This window comes from Staurois parvus, unplaced genomic scaffold, assembly GCF_062004578.1.
Source record: "Staurois parvus isolate SC_StPar_1 unplaced genomic scaffold, SC_StPar_1.0 ptg000325l, whole genome shotgun sequence".
In the NCBI taxonomy this organism is placed as follows: domain Eukaryota; kingdom Metazoa; phylum Chordata; class Amphibia; order Anura; family Ranidae; genus Staurois; species Staurois parvus.
Genome location: NW_028318121.1, coordinates 702912 through 710045, shown reverse-complemented (window position 1 = coordinate 710045; position 7134 = coordinate 702912). Strand labels below are relative to the sequence as shown.

At 47.3% G+C, this 7134-nt stretch overlaps 1 pseudogene; it reads left to right on the top strand.

Moving 5' to 3' along the window:
• Positions 1-6454: 6454 nt before the first annotated feature.
• Positions 6455-6616, top strand: LOC149457344 (U2 spliceosomal RNA; annotated as a pseudogene).
• Positions 6617-7134: the final 518 nt, after the last annotated feature.

The following is a 7134-nucleotide window of genomic DNA, read 5'->3' as shown; positions in this document are numbered from 1 at the left end:
ATACTCACAAAATGATTGTATAACAGGCATCAGTAACCATAATCCACACAGGGTTACAGGTAAATCAAAAAGTGTCAGGAACTGCTGTAATACTGACACTCAGTGGCTGAATATCTCCTTGCCATGGGAATTCTGCCATACTGAAGTTTCTATCTGCCAAACCCAGCTCTGATGAAGAAGGGAGCACCCTTCGAATCACGTTAGCCTTCATACTCCCCCCCCCCCTTTTTGATTTACCTGTAACCCTGTTTGGATTATGGTTACTTATGCCTGTTATACCATCACTTTGTGAGTATATTTCCTTATTAATAAAATTAGTCACGATTTATTGAGGTAATGCGCAAGGTTTGTGCGCTCTTTCTTTCATCTTCCTCTACAGTTGTACTAAGCTTCCCCAGCTTCATGATAGAGCTGCACAACCTCTGATCACCAGTAGATGAATACACAACACGCTGCTTGTCACTAACGCCTGTTTGATCTGAGTCCTTGAGCGCAGGAGATAATGGATCTTTAGGAACAGGAACAGGGGCCCATAGAAAAGCACACACCAAGGCACAGACTGCAGGTCTGGCCATCCCTTAAATACATCTGCATAATCAGCTTCAGGTGTTTGGCTGACTACAGGGTTGAGTCTCTGATTGCTGAGAGCCCCCGCTGGCCAGCCCTGGTACTGCAGCCCACAAGGCAGGTGAGTCCCACCATTACTGGCAAGTCCATTCCTGACACCCCCACTCCCCCTCTCTCTCTCATCCCCCACACTTTCTGTCTCTCACCCCCATGTTTCTCACCCCCTTTCTCTTTCTCCACCCCTCCTTCTCTCACCTTCCCCCAATCTCCCTCTCTCACCTCCTCTCTCTCTCTTTCTCGCTCCCCCCCCCTCTCTCTCTCTCTCTCTCTCTCTCTCTCTCTCTCTCAACCTCCTCTCTCTCTTCCCCTCCTCTCCCCCCATCTTTCTCTCACCCCCCCCCTTACCTTCCTCCCCTTAATCACCTCCTCTCTCCCCCACACCAGGGGACCCCATTAGGTAGGCTGTAGGGGCCCCAATGATTTCTAACAGTGGCCCTGATTTCTTTACAGTTAAAGTGGTAAGGATATGGAACTCCCTGCCAGAGTGGGTGGTGTAAGCCGGGAGTGTAGATACATTCTGAACATTTTTAGGTGTGTTTCTTGGTGAATGCAATATACAGGAATATGGAAAGGGGTCATGACATAAACACACACAGGTTGGACTGGAAGGGCCGGTATCTTTATGGAACCTTACAAACCATGTAACTATGTAACCCCTTCATGGGGGACGGTAAAACATATCTTTACGCATCAATGCAGTTTTGCAGCTTTGGCATTTGTTTGTAAAACTGTACAAATCATCACATCTACTTGTGTATCCAAGTGAATTATAACCGGTTTTTAAGGACAAATTCATCCTCTCCTGATTTTTTTTTTTTAGCAAAGGAAAACTGGCCCAAAATAGTAAATATGGTTTTTGAAATGTATTACTTGCAATTACCATGGCCCACCACCAAAGAACAACCCAAAACACATTCCCCTCCCCCGATGATTGTAGTAATACCACATACAGTATGTGGATATGATTTGTTGTTTGTACCCATAGTAGGGCCCAGAAACAATAGGGAACATTTTGTTGTTTAATCCTACCTAAAAAAAACTGACCCTGATCCTGAACTTTGATCCTGAACCTGATATGAACCTCGATCAAACCCCGATCTAACTATTTCATCTTTATTGTATTCATCTATATATTTATTGTATACCTTTTTTGTTTACAATCTTCTCTTCTAGCAAGGAGAAAAGGATTCAGTGTAAGCGGAGAAAGAGTAGAAGGGTGGGTTGTACAGCGACCAATTACATGGTCCACGTCACTGAGGCTGCATAAAGGGGTTCAATATTCCAATTATGAATGAAATTTCCCACAGATACAAAAAAAAATACTTTTTTATTTTGCATTTTTTTTTTGTATTTTTTTTTTGGAAAGGGATTTCGATTTATCTTTGCCAGTCCTCTTCTACAAATGAATTAGCCTGATAATATGATCCTTTGTGCCTATTATGAAATCCTGAATACTATATTAAACATGTGAGTGCACAGAAGGCAGACTTTTTAAATAATTAAAGATTTTTACAGTATTGCACTATTTGTTGTGTTTTGTTTTCCATTGTCGTCCAATCATGGGAGTCGTTTCTGGAGGATATTGAGTACAGAGTGATCTGGGAGGACACGCCCGGCCACATTACGTTTGTTTGACTCTATGGCCATACCAGCAAAGAGTCCATTCCATCCGGTGAGGGGGGAGGAGCATTTATCACGGATGGGGGGAGCACATTTGTTTGAAGAATTTTGGAGCACTTTTTTGGGGGGATTGAGCACAATTTATTTTTTGTGGACTTTATATATATTTTTTTGTGACTTTTTATTTATAGTATTTGAATTTTTTATATATAATTAATTTGCGCTGTGGAGTGTTTAAAATGATGCTCGATTAAGGGTCTGGTATGGATTTTGGGGGACCCCACACCATTTTTTTTTCATTTTGGAGTAGGCTTTCCCTCAAACTCCATACCAGAACCGAAGGGCCTAGTATAGATTGGAGGGGACCCCATACTGGTATAAAAAGAAGAAAAAATGAATGTCAGCAATTCTTTTGTTTAGATTCTGCTCTCATGGGGGAGTGGAGATGAGTCATGGTTGTCAAGGATGTGGCGGCCGCCCGCTCCTTAGAAACCATATTTACTGGCTCCTTAACAACCAGCTAATTCAAATACATTCCTTAACTATCTCACGCCTGGACCCCTACCTATTTACCACATGCATTTATTCCCTTTAGTGAATTGATTTTAGTGCTGTTTTTGCGGTATTTGCCGAGTGTTTTTGTTTTTTGGGGTAAATCCCTCATAAAGGGATCGTGAATTGACACGTTCAACATCGCATGCGACAATTGTGAAAAATGTGTCAGATCACCTAAACAGAGCATGCGATCTGCTTTAGTGAATGGCCGCTGTGTTAGAAAGATTGCAAGACGTTCCTGAGATATCTGCAAACTAAATAATGTTTTGTTTGAATTACAACTTGTTAAACCAGATTCTCACCGACCCGGCCTGAGCTATGGAGACACCACTCACCACTCACATTATAAATGTGACTGTTTCAGAGCTGCCATACAGCATTCAAGAGAAGAGGTCAACTGCTGGTTCCTCTATAACTCTCCTCTCCTGAAATACTCTGCGCTGCTGGAGGACTCCGCGCCTTCCTATTTCACTCTCCTCTCCTGAAATACTCTGCGCTGCTGGAGGACTCCTCTCCTTCCTCTATAACTCTCCTCTCCTGAAATACTCTGCACTGCTGGAGGACTCCGCTCCTTCCTCTATAACTCTCCTCTCCTGAAATACTCTGCGCTGCTGGAGGACTCGGCTCCTTCCTCTATAACTCTCCTCTCCTGAAATACTCTGCACTGCTGGAGGACTCCGCTCCTTCCTCTATAACTCCTCTCCTGAAATACTCTGCTCTGCTGGAGGACTCCGCTCCTTCCTCTATAACTCTCCTCTCCTGAAATACTCTGCACTGCTGGAGGACTCCGCTCCTTCCTCTATAACTCTCCTCTCCTGAAATACTCTGCACTGCTGGATGACTCCGCTCCTTCCTCTATAACTCTCCTGAAATACTCTGCACTGCTGGAGGACTCGGCTCCTTCCTCTATAACTCTCCTCTCCTGAAATACTCTGCACTGCTGGAGGACTCCGCTCCTTCCTCTATAACTCTCCTCTCCTGAAATACTCTGCGCTGCTGGAGGACTCGGCTCCTTCCTCTATAACTCTCCTCTCCTGAAATACTCTGCACCGCTGGAGGACTCCGCTCCTTCCTCTATAACTCTCCTCTCCTGAAATACTCTGCACCGCTGGAGGACTCCGCTCCTTCCTCTATAACTCTCCTCTCCTGAAATACTCTGCGCTGCTGGAGGACTCCGCTCCTTCCTCTATAACTCTCCTCTCCTGAAATACTCTGCTCTGCTGGAGGACTCCGCTCCTTCCTCTATAACTCTCCTCTCCTGAAATACTCTGCGCTGCTGGAGGACTCCGCTCCTTCCTCTATAACTCTCCTCTCCTGAAATACTCTGCGCTGCTGGAGGACTCGGCTCCTTCCTCTATAACTCCTCTCCTGAAATACTCTGCACTGCTGGAGGACTCCGCTCCTTCCTCTATAACTCTCCTCTCCTGAAATACTCTGCACTGCTGGAGGACTCCTCTCCTTCCTCTATAACTCTCCTCTCCTGAAATACTCTGCACTGCTGGAGGACTCCGCTCCTTCCTCTATAACTCCTCTCCTGAAATACTCTGCACTGCTGGAGGACTCCGCTCCTTCCTCTATCACTCTCCTCTCCTGAAATACTCTGCTCTGCTGGAGGACTCCGCTCCTTCCTCTATAACTCCTCTCCTGAAATACTCTGCTCTGCTGGAGGACTCCGCTCCTTCCTCTATAACTCTCCTCTCCTGAAATACTCTGCACTGCTGGAGGACTCCGCTCCTTCCTCTATAACTCCTCTCCTGAAATCCTCTGCACTGCTGGAGGACTCCGCTCCTTCCTCTATAACTCCTCTCCTGAAATACTCTGCGCTGCCAGAGGACTCCGCTCCTTCCTCTATAACTCTCCTCTCCTGAAATACTCTGCACTGCTGGATGACTCCGCTCCTTCCTCTATAACTCCTCTCCTGAAATACTCTGCACTGCTGGAGGACTCCGCTCCTTCCTCTATAACTCTCCTCTCCTGAAATACTCTGCACTGCTGGAGGACTCCGCTCCTTCCTCTATAACTCTCCTCTCCTGAAATACTCTGCTCTGCTGGAGGACTCCGCTCCTTCCTCTATCACTCTCCTCTCCTGAAATACTCTGCACTGCTGGAGGACTCCGCTCCTTCCTCTATAACTCTCCTCTCCTGAAATACTCTGCACTGCTGGAGGACTCCGCTCCTTCCTCTATAACTCTCCTGAAATACTCTGCACTGCTGGAGGACTCCTCTCCTTCCTCTATAACTCTCCTCTCCTGAAATACTCTGCTCTGCTGGAGGACTCCTCTCCTTCCTCTATCACTCTCCTCTCATCCTCTGCACTGCTGGAGGACTCCTCTCCTTCCTCTATAACTCTCCTCTCATCCTCTGCACTGCTGGAGGACTCCTCTCCTTCCTCTATCACTCTCCTCTCATCCTCTGCACTGCTGGAGGACTCGGCTCCTTCCTCTATCACTCTCCTCTCATCCTCTGCACTGCTGGAGGACTCGGCTCCTTCCTCTATCACTCTCCTCTCATTCTCTGCACTGCTGGAGGACTCCTCTCCTTCCTCTATCACTCTCCTCTCATCCTCTGCTCTGCTGGAGGACTCCTCTCCTTCCTCTATCACTCTCCTCTCATCCTCTGCACTGCTGGAGGACTCCTCTCCTTCCTCTATCACTCTCCTCTCATCCTCTGCACTGCTGGAGGACTCGGCTCCTTCCTCTATCACTCTCCTCTCATCCTCTGCACTGCTGGAGGACTCGGCTCCTTCCTCTATCACTCTCCTCTCATCCTCTGCACTGCTGGAGGACTCCTCTCCTTCCTCTATCACTCTCCTCTCATCCTCTGCACTGCTGGAGGACTCCTCTCCTTCCTCTATCACTCTCCTCTCATCCTCTGCACTGCTGGGAATGCTGAGTTGCTCCCTATGTTGGGATCACACACACAATACACACATATATGAAGGAAGGTCGGACACATTGGAGGAGGAAGTTCTTCTATGTAATGAGAAATGTTGCTTTCAGTGAGAAGAATGCGGAGCGGACACATTGTTACATTGTACAGATACCACTTGTGTGTGAAGGGAACAGCAAGGTCCAGTTCTACTGATCACTGTCAGTGATAAACCGCAATCACAACATCTGTTATCCCACACTCAGTGACATCTCACCGTGATTGGTCCTGTAAAGACAAGCTCCGCCTCTTTATTACACATCATCATTTCATTCAGGGATCAAATCTCCAACTTTTATCCATTATTTGTTCCTTTTTTAGTTTCTTTTACACTTGTGGAATATTTTATATAATAGATGGTGGGCGGAGATACATAGTAACATTGTGCTTCTCCCTGTGGGAGGGGTGTGGCTACAGCTGTCTATATATGGGTATGGGGGCGGAGTCTGGCAGTGGTTTTGCGTTCTATATGGCATTCTGTGGGAGTCATTGTACACGATATTTCCGAGTTGCAATGTTTGTGTGACACCATTTCAGAGGCATTCTGCAAGGGAAACTTTCACAGAATGGGAGAAAGTTCTTTGTGATCATACAAATCATGGGGCCCTATACATCCTCCCTGACAGGGCCCCCTTCCTGCTATAGGAGTACGGCCTGCACCCCAATATTTGGCAGCACCATGGCATCATTTATGTCTTTGTTGGCACGGCACGGCCCCGTGTGGGTGACTTCTCGGCCTTTTGGCTAAGATCAAGTGTAGTATCTGTTCTTATCAGTGTCCTGCAGGGGTGCTCCACAGTCATTCTAGCTTTGCGGGGATGACTGGTTGTATAGTACCCCTGCTGGTATGATGGGGGTCCTGATGGCTATTACGGGGGGAACAGAAAGCGGGAGTCCACGAGTACAAGCTGGGGCCCGGGAGTAATTCTCCTTTGGAACGTCAGAGGGACCCAGTATCTCCTGATTCGAACGGATCTACCTTGGTCTGGCCAGGGGCCGGGAAGGCAGAAAGTCCGCAAACACAGTGCCCCCTGAGTAGTCGCCTCAGGGGTGCTCTGAGTAGCACTTGGGGGTGGGACCCCACGTTGCGAAAAGGCACATGGTCACTGAGTTTAAACACTTTTTGCACTGCGCCTCTAGGACCGGGCCTTTTGGCTAAGTTCTGGGCAATTTTTGTTACAGACCTCAGGGCCTGGTCTGTGCACAATTTGGCACGACCATTTTTTTTATTTTCTATTTATTTAATTTATTGCACCTCCCACGTTTGTCACTTTTTTCTTACTTATGTGTGTGTTTTTCCACAGGATGGAGGGTGTGGGTCCTCGGGCCTGCCCTGAAGTCTAGGGGGAGGATGTGTGGCCTTTTGGTTCCTTCCTCCCCTGTCCCTGGGGGGTTTTCTCTTCG